Genomic DNA, 20,143 nt, shown 5'->3' on the forward strand with positions numbered 1-20,143 from the left:
ACACCCCTTTCTAACAATCATTCACTAATAAGCCATTATTTTACAAATGAAAACCAATTATAGTCATGCAAAATAGCAAAACCTCTGTTGTTAATCATGTTAAGGATAGCTGAGGCTTGTATTTCAGATGAAAATGTAGCTGCCTGCCCTGGACTATGAATTCTGGATTAGGACAATTCCTTAAATGGTAATTTAAACAATTTTTATCTGATATCACACTGTTAATAGCAGACATATTTTGAAGCAAATCACACACATTGTTACACTAAAAATTATAAGTAACACATCTTGGCTGCTGGAAGTCAAATTTAGGATGTTTTTATAATGAATTTACTTCACAGATACACAGGTAATGATGATTATAAAAAATCCACAATCCAACATTTTTGTATATTCAGGGGGAAATCTGTTAATGAGAATATGGTTACAAGTGAAAAGAACATGGCTTAAAATTCATACACAAAACAAATTTATCCTTAATTTCCAAAGAATAATGTATATTTTACTTATTGTAATTGGAGCAGAATGTTTAAATAGAATGCTTCTTTCTCCACTTTTGAAAATGTTTTCCGCCCTATAAGTTTAAGAACACCAAAATGTCTATGAACTTCTACTTCCATGTGCAGAATTAGAAAGCTTCCAAAAAATTTATTCCTATTTCTTGGTAGATCCATAAGTCAGATGACAGTTGTAAAAAGAGGTCAAAGACAGTAAAATTAAGTGACTGATGAATACATTTCTTTAGAGAAAGTTGTTACCCTAAACACAGTTCTCACTCCTTCTTTTAGGAAAGGAAAGGAGGTGGTAGTCCACGGAAAATTCTGTTTAGGTGCCTAACTCATAAGTGAGGTCAATAGACAGTGAACTACTGAATACTTCTAGAGGTAAAGGAAAAGTGAGTTGCTTTGGTGGTAGAGCCAGAGAGTGAAGGCTGCTGCGCTGTGTTGAGGAAGTGTGATTAAAAACAAAATCTCAGCTAGGCGTGGTGGCTCACACCTGTAATTCCAGCACATTGAGAGGCTGAGGCAGGAGGATCATTAGAGGTCAGAAGTTAAAGACCAGCCTGGCCAATATGGTGAAACCTTGTCTCTACTAAAAACACAAGAATTAGCTGGGAATGGTGACAGGCACCTGTAATCCCAGCTACTCAGGAGGCTGAGGCAGGAGAAACGCTCAAATTCTGGAGGCGGAGGTTGCAGTGAGCCGAGATCTCACCACTGCACTCCAGTCTGGGTGACAGAGCGAGACTCCATCTCAATAAATAAATAAATAAATAATAAAAATCTCAACCCAGAAAACCTCTCTAAAACAATAAAAGAGAAATAAAATAGTTTTATTGTAAAATATACATTAAACCGGAATACAAGGCGTATCACAGGCAATCCACTAAAAACAGTAAATCTCGAAGGAGGTTGCAGAGACAGAAAGAAATCTTACCTTTTTACATAGGCAAGCAGAAAGAATTAATTACATATGTGTTTGAAAGAAAAACAATAACCAGTCTTCAAGTAAGAGGACTTGACTGCATAGCAAACTCACTTGGTAATTAGGCTGACCATCTGTGGTAGCTAAAAGGCTTTATAAACAAAAAACAACAACAAAAAAACTTCTCATATGTGTGGCAGAAGACAGTTTTGCAATGTTGTGCTGCGTGGTCCACCAAGTTAGTAGGCTCCTATCCCGCCACTGGGAGATAGGGCTCTATTTTCCTTGATTCCATTTCAAACAGGTGCCTCCCAGGTCCTAAAGAATGATATTCCTGGGTTATAAAGCTGGAATTAGGTTTATTTAACTTTTAAAAAGATTTATATATATATATATATAACTCAAGGGGACAGGGAAAGAATATGCAAGTACATATTTTTAAAAGAAAGTGCTCTGAAACATAAAAAGTAGAGGAGTATGTCTTTCTACACAAGGGGGAGTTATTATTTTTTTCTTCTTAATTTACACCTTCTCCTTGCCATTCAAATTATCCTGCTTGCCTAAAGTCTGTCAGAACAAGGAATGGGTGAATATTTCCTATTGACCAGATGTGACTGAGAGAGAGAAATCCATGTGGGGTATGTTCTATCCTATAGAGTCATGTTGGAGAGGATGAGGGAAGACCTCAGAAGAAAGGCTTGAAAGTATCTTGATGCCCAGTGGCTACAGAAGGAGCTCTGAGAGGCACCCACATCAGAGGTGCTTTCTGCCCACCTGAAGAAAGTTCTTCAGAGAAGGCCCACGGGAACATTTTACTGATAGAGAAAGTTAGCTTCTCCCACATAGTGTGGCCATCCAGGAAAGCTACTTTAAATATATTCAAGGACTAAGAGTGTGAAACCAGCCAGCTGCATAGGACCTGACTTATCCTCTTATTTTTCCTTCCTCTCGAGGTTTTGAACATGGCTAGAAACACATCAACTGCTGATCAATGGAGATGAGAGCTAAGGAAAAGAGTAGAGAACATGCCCTTCCTGATGACCGACCCCAGGCTGAACAAGGCCTAAAAAATGGGGGTAGTCATTGCTCCTCATATTGATGGGAAACTCCTGCTAGCACACTCTTCACATTTATGTTTATTTTGATTTTCTTATTATAAATTTAACCCATATTCATTAAATAAAATATAAAAAGAAGAGAGAGAAAAAATGACAATAGAAATTACTGTGTATTCTCATAATAAATTATTTATCCTTTAAAATTAAATGTTGATTCCACTATCCCTACAATTATATATTATCCTATTCTTTATTAAAAATACAGAATGATAGTTACGAGTATATATGTAGGGTCTTCCAAACCGAGCTCAGCTATTTAATAGGTGTATGACATTGAGTAACATACTGATTTTCTCTTTTCCTCAATTTTCTAACATACAAAAGGAAGCTAGTACAACCTACATAATAAGGTTGTTGTGAGGATTAGTATGAGATTATATGTGAATAATTTATCACAGAGCCTGATACATAATATTTGGTCTGAACTGAAAGCTGTTGTTATTCCCAGATTGCAAGATTTTTTCCACATACTTGAATACTTGAATATACACTATTCCCCATAGTTGAATATGGACTATTAAAAAATGTGCTAACCACTCCACTACATTCTCAATTATAGATTTAGTATAAATTAGAAATTTTCTTTTTACAAAAATTCTGCTGTAATTTGTGTGCTTCTTAACATTATATATACATTTTCTGCTCATCTCTTATTCTCTTGGATTATTTACTGTAACTATGCCAAAGGATAATACAAATTCTATAATTTTTTTTAAAAAATTGTATTTTTATCTCTTTTTTTCCCACATAGAATTTAATACAGGGCCTGCCCTACATTAGCTACTGATCAAAGATTTAAGAATATAATAAACTAACACATGCTCCTCAGCACATGGATCACTCTTAAAGATAGACCATATGTTAGATTACAAAACAAGTCCTAAAAAATTAAAAATACTGAAATCATATCAAGTACCTTGTCAGACAACAATGGAATAAAACTAGAAATCAGTAATAAGAAGAACTTTGGAAACTATACAAACACGTGGAAATTAAAGAATATGCTACTGAATGACCAGTGGGTCAATGAAGAAATTAAGAAGGAAGTTTAAAAATTTATTGAAACAAATGAAAATGGAAATAAAAGATACAAAAACCTATAAGGTACAACAAAAACAATAGTAAGAGGAGAGTTTATTGCAATGTGACTACATCCAAAAAGTAGAAAACTTCAAATTAACAATGTAACAATGTATCTTAAAGAACTAGAAAAGCAAGAGCAAACCAAATCCAAATTAGTAGAAGAAAAAATAATAAAGATAATAGCAGAAATAAACTACTAAAAATAGAAAAAGTCAAATGATAGTCTTTTGAAAAGATAAAGTCAACAAACCTTTAGCAAAACTAAGACAAAAAGAAGTAGATTCAAATAAATAAAAGCAGAGATGAAAAAGTAGACATTATAACTGGCACTGCAGAAACTCAAAGGATCATTAGAGATTACTATGAGCAATTCTATGCCAATAAATTGGAAAATCTAGAAGAAATGGATAAATTCCTAGACAACTGCAACCTACCAAGATTGAACCATGAAGAAATAATAATATAACAAGTAACAAGATGAAACCATAATAAAAAGTCTCCCAGCGAAGAAAAGCCCAGGACTTGATGGTTTCACTGATGAATTCTGACACACGTTTTAAGAGAGCTAATACAAATCCTATCCAAAATGTTCCCCCAAAAAAGGAGAGAATGCTTCCAAAATCACCATATAAGGTCAGGATTGCCCTGATGCCAAAACCAGATAAACACACAACAGAAAAAGAAAACTACAGGCCTGTATCTCTGATGAACATTGACCCAAAAATCCTCAACAAAATAGTAGCAAACTGAATTCAGTAATATGTCGTAAAGATTGTTTATCATGACCAAGAGGGATTCATCTCAAGGATGCAAAGATGGTTCAGCATTTGCAAATCAATCAACGTGATACATCACATCAACAGAATAAAGGATAATGATGTGATAATGATGTGAAATGATGTGATCATTTCAATTGATATTGAAAAAGCATTTGATAAAATTCAACATTCCTTCGTGATGAAAGCCCTCAAAAACCTGGGTATAAAAGGAACATACATGAACACAGTTAAGAGCCATATGTGATAGACCCACAGCCAGTATGACATTGAATGGGAAAAATCTCTAAGATCTGGAAAAAGACAAGGATGCCCACTTTTACCACTTTTATTCAACATAGTACTGGAAGTTCTAACTAAAGCAATTAAACAAGATAAAGAAATAAAATGCATTCAGATTGTAAAGGAAGAAGTCAAATTATCCTTGTTTGCAGATGGTATAATCTTATAGTTGGAAAAACCTAAAGACTCAACCAAGAAAACCTTTAGAACTGACTAACAAATTCATTACAATTACAGGATACAAAATCAACGTTCAAAAGTTAGTAGCATTAGTATATGCCAACAGCAAATAATCTACAAAAGAAATCAAGAAAGTAACCCCATTTGCAATAGCTACGAGTAAAATAAAATACCTGGGAATAAACGTAACTAAATAAGTGAAAGATCTCTACAATGAAAACTATAACACATTGATGCAAGAAAATAAAGAAAAATATAATAAAAAGATATTTCTTGTTCATAGATTGTAATGAATATTGAAGTTTTCATAGGACCCAAAGCAATCTATAGATTCAATGCAATTCCTATCAAAATACCAATGACGTCTTCACAGAAATAGAAATAACAATCCTAAAATTTATATGGAACCACAAAAGACCTTGAAGGGCCAAAGCCTTCCTGAGCAAAAATAACAAAACAAGAGGGATCACATTACCTGACTTCAAATTATACTACAGAGTTATAATAACCAAAACAACATGATACCAGTATAAAAAACAGACACATAGACTAGTTTAACAGAATAGGAAACCCAGAAGAAAATCTACACATCTACAGTGAACTCATTTTTGACAAAGATGCCAAGAACATGCATTGGAGAAAAGACAATCTCCCAATTAATGGTGTGGGGAAAACTGAGTATCCATCTGCAGAAGAATGAAACTAAATCCATGTGTCTCACCATATTCAAAAAGCAAATCAAAATGGATTAAAGACATATCTAAGACATGAAAATATGAAACTACTAAGAGAACACGTAGGGGAAACTCTCTAGGACATTGGTCAGGGTAAAGATTTCTTGGGCAATATCCCAAAAGCAGAGGCAACCAAAACTAAAATGAATGAATGAGATCACATTCAGCTAAAAAACTTCTGCACAGCAAAGGAAACAATCTACCAAGTGAAGAGCCAACTCACAGAATGGTGGAAAATATTTGCAAACTACCCTTCTAACAAGGAATTAATTACCAGGTTATATAAGGAGCTCATACAACTCTATAGGAAATAAATTGAATAATCCAATTAAAAATCGGGCAAAAGATCTGAATAGACATTTCTCAAAAGAAGACACAAAAATGGCAAACAGGAATATGAAAAGGTGCTCTACATTACTGATCATCAGAGAAATGCAAATCAAAGCTATAATGAGATATCATCTCACCCCAATTAACATGGCTTTTATCCAAAAGACAGACTATAATGAATACTGACAAGGATGTGGAGGAAAGACAATCCTACTCTGTTGTTGGGAATGTAAATTAGAGAAACATACAGAGATTCCTAAAAAAATGAAAACTATAACTACCACATGATCTGACAATTCTACTGCTAGGTATATACCCAAAAGAAAGAAAAACACTATATTGAAGAGGTATCTGCCTTCTCATATTTACCACAGCACTGTTCACAATAGCCGAGATTTGAGGGCAACCTAAGTGTCCTTCAGCAAAAAAATGAATAAAGAATATGTGGGCCAGGGGTGGTGGTTCATGCCTGTAATCCCAGCACATTGGGAGGCTGAGTGTGGTGGAGCATTTGAGGACAGGAGTTCGAGACCAGCCTGGCCAACATGGTGAAACCCTGTGTCTACTAAAATTACAAAAATTAGCCAGGTGTGGTGGTGCTCACCTGTAATCCCATCTACTCGGGAGGGAGGCTGAGGCAGGAGAATCTTTTGAACCCAGAGGCATAGTTTGCACTGAGTTGAAATTGTGCCATTGCACTCCAGCCTGCTCCAGCCTGGGCAACAGAGTGAGACTCTGTCTCAAATTAAAAAAAAAAAATGTGGTATCTATACACAATGGTATACTTTTCAGCAATAAAGAAGAATGAATGAGACTCTGTTATATGCAAAAATATGAATATAACTGGAGGAGATTATGTTAAGTGAAATAAGCCAGGCACAGAAAGATAAACTTTGCATGTTGTTACCCATTTGTGGGAGCTAAAAATTAAAACAATTGACCTCATGGAGACTCATGGAGACAGAGAGTAGAATGGTAGTTGCCGGAGGCTGGGAAGAGTAGTGAGGTGGGGGGAATAGGAATGGTTAATGGGTACAGAAATACAGTTATAAACAATGAATAAGATTTACTATTTGATAGCACAACGGTGATTACAACAATAATTTTGTTACATTTTAGAATTACTCAGGGAGTACAATTAGAACATTCACAACACAAAGGGATCATGAATGCTTGAGGTGACAGATCTCCTGCTACCCTCAGGTGAGTATTATAAATTGTATGCCTATATAAAATATTTTATGTTCCCCATAATTATATGCACCCACTACGTGCCCGTAAGAATTAAAAAAAAATTAAAAAGAAAAAAATTCTACAATAAAAAACGAATACGTGAATAAATGAATGGGTAAATGAATAAATAAATGAAATATGTATGTAATTAAAAATTGCCTTTCTTAAGATACTTCTGTATATAGTTTTCCATTCTTAGATAGCCAGATCAAAAATAAATAGTTCTACAGAATTTGGATAGGATTTCATTTTCTACAAAATTTGCTAAAATTTTTTTATTGGACATAATACTAAATCAATGTTTATATGATCACAAATATAAAGTTCCCTTTAAGGAATCTTTAATTTAGCACATTTACACAACATTAACCTTACTGTAAAGCTTTCTGGAATTGGCTTGGTAATTCTATTTACAGACAGGAATGGAGATTTGGTTTTGTTTCATTACAGAATTAGCAGTTTTACTAATGACTGGGAAATTGTTCTTGCTGAAGACGAGGGCAAACATTTTAAAACAAGAATAATTGCTTAGTGCAGAAGTTCCCAAACTGTTTTGCACATTAACATCTCTTTGAGAATTTTAAAAAATTTCAAAACTCAGCTCCACTCCCTACCCCCATAGACCAATGAAATAGTAATCTCCACCCCAAATCAATTAGGTCATAATCTCTGGGGATGAGACAGAGACATTCATATGTTTCACAATTATTTTTATTGAAGCATTCCAGCTAATGGTAGGCAAGTTTGGGGACTACCAATGGCTTGATATATGACTACGTTTCTGGCTTATATTAGCAGTAAGAGCAGGCACTCTGCATTAATTTTAACATTCCACGAAGCACTGTTAAAACTTTATTTGCATGCCTACTAAATCTGCTGTGGAGAAAAATATATCTTTGAAAATCCCAATGTGCATATTTATTATACTTTTACCATTGCCATATCAAGGGGCAAAAGCATATTTATCTGTCATAGGAATAACCACATCTGAATAGACATTCATATAGCACATTTACAACTATTTAGCTCCATGTTATAATACTGTATAAATAAACCCCATGAATATAGTAAGTAGCCCAGCTTACAAGATTTCTTAATATATCAGAACACTTTTTAAAATTTGAAACTTTTAAACCTCTTAAGGCTTCAAATTATGTTTTTAATAAAGAATAAATTAAGCTGAATTTTATCATCGTTCTAGTAATACTAGTGCATTTCAATTTCTCATCAAATCTTCAATTAAAAAATATCCATCATCATAGTCAAAGGCTACAAAATCTCAGGAGAAATAAGTATAATTTTTTTGGAGATAAATTATACAGCATGCTGAATATAGCTAATAACTTAATACCCCACATTTCAATATCATAAAGAAAGTACATTTCTAATGTTCTCATCACAAAAATGTTAAATATTTGAGGTGATGGGTATGTTAATTAGCTTAACTTAATAATTCTACACTGTATTCAAAATTCGTAACTTTTTATGTTTGTTGGTCACTTGTCTGTCTTTTGAGAAATCTCTGTTCATGTCCTTTGTCCACTTTTTAATGAGATTATTTGTTTTTTTCTTGTTGAATTGTTAAAGCTCATTGGAGATTGTAGATATTATGCCTTTGTCAAATGCATGGTTTGGAAATATTTTCTTCCATTCTCTAGGGTGATGTTTGCTCTGTTGATAGTTTCTTTTGCTATACAGAAGCTCTTTAGTTCCATTGGATCCCGCTTGTTAATTTTTGTTTTTGTAGCAATTACTTTTGAGGACTTAGTTGTAAATTCCTTTCCAAAGCCAGTCAGTGTCTAGAAGGATATTTACTAGGTTTTCTTCAAGGATTTTTTATAGTTTTAGGTCTTACATTTAAGACTTTAATCCATCTTGTGTTAATTTTTGTTTATGGTGATTGGTAGGGGTCCAGTTTAATTCTTCTGCATATAGATAGCCAGTTATCTCAAAGTTGTTTAAGGAATAGAGAGTCCTTCCTCCATTGCTTATTTTTGTTGGCTTTGTTAAGGATCAGATTGTTGTAGATGTAGATGTGTGGCTTGATTTCTGTGTTCTCTATTCTGTTCTCTTGTTCTATGTGTCTGTTTTTGTACCAGTGCCATGCTGTTTTGCTTACTGTAGCCTTGAAATAATAGAAGAAATAATAAATGTTTGAGTTGATGTATATCCCAATTACCCTGATTTGATCATTACACACTGTATGCATGCATCAAAATATCACATGTAGCCAATGTGCATAGCTATTATGTATCAATAAAAAATAAAAACCACATATTTAAAATACATACAAATAATCAATAACTGGAGCTACAAGCCCATTAAGACGTGACTCATGTCTGCTCTTGAGGCCAGGAAGAGAGATATATAATAAAAAGCTATATGTATTGAAAAAGCAAAGAAGGGAGAATGTACAGTATGTTAAGATAGTGGAGATGAAGGAATAGAAAATTCTTAAGAGAAGTTAAAAAGATAGAGAAAACATCAGGATGAAGATGATAATATTTGAATTGAACCTTAAAGAATCTATGTAATTTCATTGGTATAGTTCATCTTCCAATTGTTGGAAACACATTCTCACCTCCTGCTGTTCAATCATACGGTTGTTCATGGAGCCTATGTACTGTAATAGCTCCTAAAAAGTCTAAACAAATTTAATTAAAATGCCATTTCAAGATAGAATATCTCCTGGAATTACTTATCTTTAACCATTCTATTTAGAATATTTTATAATGGAAGTATAATCAGCATACCTGGAAAGCAAAGAAATAAATCCTCATTGTTAGTGACTTATGTTGAAATCAGTAACTACAACATCATGTCATTAAAAAAAAATTTAGGTCTAATTTAACTGGCTACTTGCTATTTTGTGACACATATCTATTTGGCACTGCTTCCATGAAAGTTATATTTTCTGATTCTTTTAACATGCCACAATTGCATGTTTGTGTATTAATAATTAATTAAACTAAAAAACAGTTTTGAGATTTCCAAGCCAATAAATTTTTACATGTGTGAACCTGTAATAACAACAATAGCTAATATTTACTGAGGGTTTACTCTCTAGGCCAGGCAGGATACTAAGGGATTTCCGTGCATGATCTCCTCGAACTTTTACATAAACCTAGGGAGCTAGTTATTATAATAATCTCCATTATGTGTATTAACAAATGGAGGCCCAGAAGTATTGTCATTTTCAAGGTCACAGCCAATAAATAGAGACCTTACTTTCAGCCCAGGCAGAAGTTCAGTACCATGTCCTTAAGCATGACAACTCTTCTACCTCTTATTTTTAGCTATAGCACTGACACCCCCATTCAAACTGGAATTTTTATCTAATTTAAATTGGACATCTGTATTCTATACATTCATTTGCATACCACTGTTGCTTATTATGGAATTAGATTTGGAAGAATTTTATAGTCTGTTTGTGAGAGACTATTTATTTATAATATCCTTCCATAGAATATGTATTATTTGGTTAAAGAAAAAGTGTATTCATCTACACATGGTATATATAGGATATTTATTTATATATGGCCTCCTGACATGAACCAAAAAGTGGAAACTTCATTTATTATAAGATCATTATTCAACTCAGTTAAGTACCCAAAATAATCATTTGCATGCACTAGAAATGTATAGTGAATGTTGAAGAGATGAGTGTATGAATGAATGAATGAATGCTCTATCCTCTGTAAGAGTCAGTTAACAAAGCTAGTACATGCATTATGAGACTGTGTGTGTGTTTTGATATTTTGAAATTACAGCAAGGGGTCAATTTGTTTATAACCCCTTCTGCAATGTAAATATAGTAATTCCACTTTAAAGGAAATGGATGTGGGCATAGTTCTTCATTCTTTTCTTTAGCATTCAGAGAATAAATTCCCCACTGGCTAGGATGCTAGGATAAGAGCTGCCCCTAAAACAAGAAAATAACCGTAATGTATACTAACATTAACATGAGTGAAAAAGTAAAAATAACACAAACAAACAAACACAAGTCAGTTGAAGTAGGGTGCGGAGATAAGAAATTTCAGGGTCAAGTAGTGCTTCTTTCCACAGTGGTTAAAATGTTCCCAGTTTATGTGAAATGTATGATTGATTCTCTTTCACTTGGAAGAATTTTACTATACCCATAGGGAGAACTGTAAGATTACTGCTATTACTAAAATCAAACATCAGGAATGAAAATCCTACCCTCTCGCAAAATACATGTTTTAATAATCAGCTAAATATCCATATCAGTGATGCTGCTGTAAGTTGTCATTGATAACAGAGCTATTTCGAATTTTAATGTCAACACCGCTCATGGCTTAGCATTACAAATTAGACAACCAAGGATCCCTGTATCCTGCATTATTAAAGACAAATTCAATTCCAGAAAGCACATTGCCATTATTTGACTATTCTGAACATATTTTCATCAGGGCATGACATTATTGGCATGGATTTTATAGTTTTTTATCTCTCTTATATTCTCATTAGAACAGAACATTTTGACAATGGCTACAAAGACTTATTTTGGTATATGTTTATAAATCATTAACAAAATTATTGTCACATTGGTGTGTTGCTTCTACTAAGACATAAACTAGATTATTTATTTTTCTAGGGGCAAGAAAAATAAATAACTACAAAAATGAGATGAAGGAAGGAAGAATAATGGTCTGTTGTTGGATCTAGAGAACTTGAAATGGGAGTGATCTATTAAAACATTTATTAGCAATCTCTCGAAGGCCACAATAAACATCTGCAAACCAACGAGCTTCACTGTTCTAGAGAAGCACAAGTTTAAGAAATGCCATATATATCATTCATTGCCTGCTTGAATAAATACTTTTTTATTGTCTACAGAAAAGTATCTGTCAGCTGCTATGTTACCAGAACAAGTCAAAGTCTATTAACATTTATTGATGCTAGTATTATGAAATGATGAAACTTTAATTTTTGTGTGAAAACAGATGACTGGGGCAAAGACAAGGGATTCTCACCAAGAAATTATCCTAGACTGACTACATTATTTCAAATATGCTTTTCTGTTTGCTGAAGGTGTGAAAATGAGCCATTGTGTGAAATGTGCAACCTTTACCCAAGACATTTCAGTAGCAAAGACACTAAAAATAAAAGCAGAAATGTGTATCCCTCTGCTGGCATTGACAGTGTTGAATATTTTCTGTACTTGAATGATGCAGTAAGAAGCTGGTCACCTAAATCTATTTGGGCTCTTTCTCCAATATGCTGATACTTAATTGAACCTGGCAAAATAAATCATCGCAAATTCAAATGACCCTCTCCACATTGGAGGCACACATAGATGGAATAGCAGCTTATGTTCATTTCTGGAATATAACTGGGCAAAACCATTCCAGTTAGACTTTGCTGCAAGAAAATAAAATGAACTGTACATAAAGAGAAAGCAGGATTTAACATAAAGTGAGTGTCCATAGTGCTATAGGATCTTCTTACAAGTATGTAAGTGAAAGAATCTGGGCCTTTAAGGTAGCACCAGAAAAGATTCTAATGTCCAGATTTTATGTCACAGATTGAAATACGTCAGATGGTAGCAATGGGGCTTCTACCCCATTGAATCAGCTAAAATATCATCAGCATTTTAAATGACCAAAAGCAAGATAAAGAGTAAATAAAATTGTGTAAGTATAAAAATTGTATTGAGGAGAGACAAACACTACTCAAGTAATGCTCTAAAATTATTTTCTATAATGGATTCTTTTCCAGCTTCAATAAGTAAACTGACATATGGTGGCTTGTATTTCAGATGGATCAGCAATGACACATAAATTCAGCAAACCTAGCCTATCTGGTGAGCCAACATTCTGATGTGTACAGGCATCGACCATTACTTACAAGAAGTAAAGAAATCTATATATAAACTATTAAATGATTGTCTTTGTAGTTGAAACAAAACAAAGATTCATTATTTTCAGTTTTTCATGTTAATTATTTTTAAATCCCTATCTCTGGCATTTGGAAAGAGTGAGTAATTTTAGTATATCAAGAGCACAAAATAGCCTTATCTACTAATGAAATTGTGCAGGAGGAATGAAGAAACAACGGATGACTCCAACTATCACTACTAATAATTCAGAACTTCCTGAATGAAGCATATATTACATATTTACCTTTAACCACTAATGCTTCATCAAATCTCACTAACAAAAATAGCATTAATTTGGCAATCTCAAATATTCAGACAAAAATACAAGATCAGGGAAGAACTTCTAAATAGTCAAACAGTCACTCTAAGTTTGCTTCATGTAGAACACTTTAACTCCTCATAAAAGTTTGACAACAGTATTTCCAAAGTCATGTAAATTAGTTCCACTCTTAAGAGAAAATCTCCTAATATCAACTTTAAAAAAAAAAGATAACTTGCACTCTACCAAATAAGAAATGAGACACAGAAAGTCAAACCAATAACCAAATTAATTAATTTTAAAAAGCCCTCTGTGGTACACCATTGTTCTGGTATCTACCTCATTAGCCTTTGAGAGTATGTTTATATAGTGAAGAGTATATTACATGTTCAGGTTGGAGATTTATTACTGATGTACTTGCTTATTGATTTAACAATCTTTCCTTGAGAGGGCACTATATGCCAGGCACTGTGAAAATGGTGAGAACAATATAGTGATTAAACCTCAGTAGACCTAATACATATTCTAGAGAAACCAATAGTTGAGTAAGAATGACAATGAATTTCTACCACCCTAGGAAAATGAAGTCAAAATTTCTCAGTTGGTGGTTTAGAAATTTAGAAAACTTCTCAGTCAGTGGTGATTAGTAGGGAGTTAAACAAGCAACCAAGGAAGCAAGCAAGCAAGCAAACAAACAAACAAACAAACAGAAAAGTAGAATTTCAGGGTAGGAAAAGGCCCCAAGTCAGTGACTCCAATTCCATCTCTTAGATGTTATCTCTCTTTGTGTTTCTTACAGTTCTATTACTGCTAGTACTAACCTAAGACCCTAACAAAATATTTCCAGAATGCAGCTCTAAATTAAGTAGGTACAAAAGGCCCCTCATGTGGTCTTTCTTTATAGTTGAGACAAAATAGAGGTATTACAAAGTTCTTTCTAAATATGAATGGAGAATTACTTAGAAATAAACATGATGAATTACACAAATATTTAGTTCAATATCCTAAATTTAATATCCTATTGTAATATCCATCACATATTCCTAAGGAAGAACTTCTAGTTTGGTGGAGCTGGGCTCAGTGAATCCTCTTCCTCCCACCAAAAATGATAAAACTAAACAAAATTGTTAAAAATGACCATGATAGAAATCTTGAAATTCATCACAGGTCTACAAATAATTAAGAATTGTTTATTTTTAAAAAGATAATGAATCTCAGGTAAAACACAGTTAAATCTACTGCAATTTAGCCCATGACTACTCCTACCCACCATTCATTTCCTTCTGAGCAGTAGTTATACTAGGACAAGGCAGGCCAAGAAAATGAAGGATATTGATGTTACAGGGCACTGACTTGATTTGGAGAAGCCTTGAAAAACCTCATGCACAGGGTCTTTGTTAAAAAATAGAAATTTGGATAATGAAACAAACAATAACAGCAACAACAAAAATCCAAAACAAAATAGCTTCTATTGCTCTAATTATATACCTATGATACAGACTTATCAAATCAGTTTTTAAAATTTCATTTTATATAATTTTATTTTAAATCACTTAAGAAAAGAGACAAATATATTTATACTGTCATTTATATTTACCTATGTGATTACCTTTACAGACAACCTTTATTTTTTATGTGGTTTGATATAAATATATGCATTCCAATATGGTCAATATCATATATGCATATCAGTATATTTATGTATATATATGTAGTTTTCTATGCATACACACACACAAACCAGAAAAAAATTAAAATGGTACACTAGAAGATATATATTTAATACAAATTACAAAAGTAAAGAAGGAAAAGAGGAACAAACAGATATGAGATATACAGAAGATAAATAGTACTTTTGCAAGTGTAGAGCAAATCATATCAAACATTACATTGAATATAATTAATTAAAAGGCAGAGAATATGAGGCTGGACTTAAGCCAAAATAAGATCCATGTGCATACCATATTCAAGAGATACATTTTAGGTTGAAAGACACAAACAGGTAGAAAGTAAAAGTCCATTCTTTGTGTTGCTGTAAATACTTGACTGGGTAATTTATAAAAAAAGGTTTTATTTGGCTCATGGCTCTGCAAGCTTTAAAGAAAACATGGTTCTGGCATCTGCTTCTGGTGAGGCCTCAGAGAGCTACCAACCACGGTGGAAGGCAAAGGGGAGCACCAAATTACATGGTGAGAGTGGGAGCAAGAGAGGGAGAAGGGGAAGGTCTCAGACTCTTTTAAACAGCCAGACCTTGTGTCAAGTAGCTGAGAGAAAATTCAGTTATCATCAACGGGATAGTGCTAAACTATTTATGAGGGATTCACCTACATTATCCAAACATCTCCCACCTGGTCGCACCTCCAACATTGGGAATCACATTTTGACATGAGATTTGGAAGAAACAAATATTCAAACCATATCAAAAAAGATGGACAAACATATATACTATGCAAACAGTAAACATACGTGACGTGGGAGTGCATGCAAATATAATAAAATATAGACATTAAGAAAAAGCTATTACTAGAGAAACAAAAATATTTTATACTGATAAAAGGGTCAGTTAATTGGGAATTTTATATATATATACGTATTTTAAAAACATACTTACTGAGCAATAGAGACTAAATACATAAAGCAAAACTGACATAATTAAAGGGAGAAATAGAGAATTCAACTCTAATAGTTGTAGATTTCAATAACCTATTTTTAATAATTAATAGAAAAACAAGACAAAAGTTAGCAAGTATATAAGATACTTGAAAAATAGTATCAAACCAATTGATATAACTGATATTTCTAGAACACTACACCTAAAAAATCATAATATATATTTATGTCAATTGCACTTGGAACATTTCTCAAGATAGACCATACACTATACCATGAAACAGGTCTAAACATATTGAAAAATTTGAAATCATGCAAAGTATGTTCTCTGATTCTATCACAATTAGAAAAAAACAACAAAACAACATCCAGGAAATCCACAAATATTTGAAAGTTAAGCAATACACTTGTTAATAGCATAAGGATAAAAGAATAAATACAAAGAAAAAGTGAAAAATATTTTGAAGCAAATGAAATAAAATCACAGAATATCTCAATTTATAGGAAACCATTAAAACATTGCTAAAAAGGAACTTTATAGCTATAAACACCTATAATAGAAAAAAAGAAAGATATTAAATAAGTAATCTAACTTTTTACCCTAAGAAATAAGGGAACAATTCCCTTATTGAAGGGTGGATAAAGAATCTCTGAAAATCCACTCCTCCATAAAAGCAACAAAAATGTTTGCAAAAAAAAATCAAAATCAATATTTTTCAGAATTCTGGAAATTAAAAACGTCTTGCGACCATTTGAACATTATTTATTTGTGATAAAAATGCTAAATCTAGGTAAGAAGAGTACATTTTGTGGTGGTTTAATTTGCCACATTCCCACCTTCTCTTGTCCACTTCATGATAGCCTCAAAAACCAACAGTTTGGCTGGGCGCGGTGGCTCATGCCTGTAATCCCAGCACTTTGGGAGGCCGAGGTGAGTGGATCATGAGGTCAAGAGATCGAGACTACAGTGAAACCCCGTCTCTACTAAAAATACAAAAAAGTAGCTGGGTGTGGTAGTGGGCACCTGTAGTCCCAGCTACTCGGGAGGCTGAGGCAGAAGAATGGCATGAACCCAGAAGGCAGAGCTTGCCGTGAGCCAAGATTGCACCACTGCACTCCAGCCTGGGTGACAGAGTAAGACTCCATCTCAAAAAAAAAAAATAAAAATAAATAAATAAACCCAGCAGTTTGACAATCACAATAACTATGAAAACAGGCGGTGAAGGAAAAGGTAAAGTTTAAATTGCCTAACCAAGCATTGGAGGTATGTCTCAACGTTAACATAGAGCCACTTAGCAAAGATCCATAGACTTACTTGTTCAAGGCATGTGAGAAAAACTCTGTTCCATTATTGCAAGACCATCAGGCAAACCAAGCAGAGATGTCAGAAGCCACATACAGAATATATAGTTAACAATAAGTTGTTGTATATTTCAAAATAATTGTAGAATGGAATCGAAATGTTTCTAACACAAAGAAATAATCAATACTTGAGGTGATGGATACCCCAATTACCCTGATTTGATCATTACACATTGTATGCTTGTATCAAAATATCACATGTACTCCACAAATAAGTACAATAATTTTGTTTACATAACAATTCAAAATTTTTTAAAAATTAAAAACATAAAAATTTTGCAGAATTACTCCAGAAGAGTAATCAAACAATTGCACAAACATCAAATGGCAACAACAAATAGCAACAATGGCAACCCCTGGCTGGGTGGTCTAATACTGAGTTGTCAGATTAAGTTATAGAAAGTATTCAGTTTCAAAGATTTTCAAGACATGCAAAGAAACCAGAATGTATGGCCATGTAGTGTGTAGGAGGGAAGATTAACAGAAACTGTACCATAGGAAGTATAGACATTAGATTTACTAGACAAAGACTTTAAATGAACTACTGTAAATATGTTCAAACAACTAAAGAAAACCATGTGTAAAGAACTAAAGGACTGGCTGGGCATGATGACTCATACATGTCCTCCTACCACTTTGGGAAGCTGAGATGAGTGGATCACTTGAGCCCAGGAGTTTGAGACCAGCCTGGGAAATCATGGCAAAACGCCATCTCTCCAAAAAAAAATAAAAATTATCTGGGCACAGTGGCACATGCCTGTAGTTCCAGCTACTTGGAAAGCTGTGGTGATCACCTGAGCCTGGTAAAGTTGAGGTTTCAGTGAGCTATGATCACAATCCTGCACTCCAACCTGGGTGAAACAACAAGACACTGTCTTAAATAAATAAATAAATAAATAAATAAATATATAAATAAAGGATTGTATGAGAATGGTGTCTTATTAAATAAACAATAGCAAAAAAGGTAAAAGTCATTTTAAACAAAGAACTACATTGAAATTTTGAAGTAAAAATGTTAAATAATTGAAATTAAAAAATTTACTTGAGTGACTCAAAAGTATATTTGAGCAGGAAGGAGAAAGAAACTATGAACTTAAGTATAGGCTAATCAAAATTATCCAGTCTGAGAAATGAAAATAATAATGAATGAAGAAAAATGGAGAACCTCAGAGACCCACAAGGACATCATCACTGTGTTAACACATATATAATGTGACTCTCAGAAGGAGAGAAGAAAGATAAAAATGTAGAAATGATATTTGAATAAATAATGACCAATAGCTTCCTAATGGAAGAAAAACATTAACCTACAAATAAAAAAAAACTTCAGGAACTATGGATTTAAGCAAATCCAAATTTAAACATATTATAATCAAACTGTCAAATTCAAAAACAAAAGATCTTAAAAGCAGCAAGAGAGAAACAACTCATCAGGGACAAAAAAGTCTTCAATAAGATGAACAATAACCTCTGATCAGAAGCTATGGAAACCAGAAGGCATTGGAATGACATACTAAAAATGTTAAAACCAAACTATTGTAAAAAAAGAATTATTTATCTACATAACTATATTTCACAAAAGAAGGAGAAATTAAGACATTTTCAGCTTCACAGAAACTTCATATGATAATCTCAAGTGATGTGGAGAAAGCATTTGACAAAATCCAGTATTTTTTGTGATAATAACACTCAATAAACCAAGAAGGCAAATTCTCTAAATTGATGAAACATTTGCAGAAAGCATACAGCTAACACCATACTGAATATTGAGACACTTAAAATTTTCTTCTTCAGATCAGAAACAAGACAAGGATGTCTCTTCTTGTCAATTATATTCAACATTGTATCAGACGTTCTAGCTAGAACAATTATGCCAGAACAATCAACAAAAAGCATCCAGATTTCAAGAAATAAAACAATCTCTATTCATAGAGACATGGTCTTGCATATAGAAACTCTTTGAAAGTTCATTAAAATACCTATCAGAACTAATAAATGAGTTTATCAGGTAACAGTATGTAGGATCAATATAGAAAAATAAATTTTATTTCCATATACTGGCAAGAAACAATCTGAGAGTAAATTAAGAATATAATTCCATTTATAGTAGCATCAAAAATAAAATAGTCATTAATTTAACATAAGAAGAGCAACACTTTCATCTGTGGCCTACAAAACATCTTTAAGAAATTAATGAATTTCTAAATTAATAGAAACACATCTCATGTTCATACATCAGAAGACTTAATATTATGTCAAGATGGCAATGCTCATCAACTTCATCTACATATTCAATGCAATTTTTATCAAAATCCCAATTGGCTTTGTTACAGAAATTGACATACTGATATTAAAATTCACATGAAAATGCTATGATCCAGAATAGTCAGAGAATCTTGAAAAAGAAGAACAAATTTGAAGGGTTTATACTTTCTATTTTTAAATGTACTACAAAGCCATAATAAACAAGATCACATATTATTGGCATAGGAATATACATATAGATCAATGGAATAGAATTCAGAGTCCATGAATCAACCCTTGCTTTGCCTCCATGGTCAACCATTTCTTGACAAGAGTGTCAAGGTTCGTCAGATGGGAAAGAATAATCATTTCAACAAATGGAGTTGTAACAATTGGCTATCTACCTGCAAAAAAGTAAGATTGTACTATGTCTCACATCATATATAAAAGTAAACTAAAAAAGTAACTCATTTAATATAAAATTAACTTAAATCATACACATACATGAAAGAAAAATATATAAAACTCTTAGAAGAAAGTATAGGAGTAAATCTTCCAGAATTCAGGTTATTGGGCAATATTTTCTTAGATATAATGACAAAAGCACA

At 33.0% G+C, this 20,143-nt stretch overlaps 1 protein-coding gene across 2 annotated transcripts in view; it reads left to right on the forward strand.

The window, feature by feature from the left end:
- Window positions 1-12,445, forward strand: part of LOC129484933 (putative protein ATXN8OS) — an 81,746-nt gene extending 69,301 nt beyond the window's left edge. Inside the window, exons 4-5 of one of the 2 annotated variants that reach the window (XR_010121587.1) lie at window positions 7,048-7,131; window positions 11,777-12,444. The gene's annotated coding sequence lies outside the window, so the exon portion shown is untranslated. Of the gene's footprint in view, window positions 1-7,047; window positions 7,132-11,776 lie in introns of both variants that reach the window. The other variant, XR_010121588.1, reaches the window with a different exon arrangement.
- The last annotated feature ends 7,698 nt before the right edge of the window (window positions 12,446-20,143 follow it).

Source organism: Symphalangus syndactylus, chromosome 6 (assembly GCF_028878055.3).
Source record: "Symphalangus syndactylus isolate Jambi chromosome 6, NHGRI_mSymSyn1-v2.1_pri, whole genome shotgun sequence".
Taxonomy (NCBI): Eukaryota; Metazoa; Chordata; class Mammalia; order Primates; family Hylobatidae; genus Symphalangus; species Symphalangus syndactylus.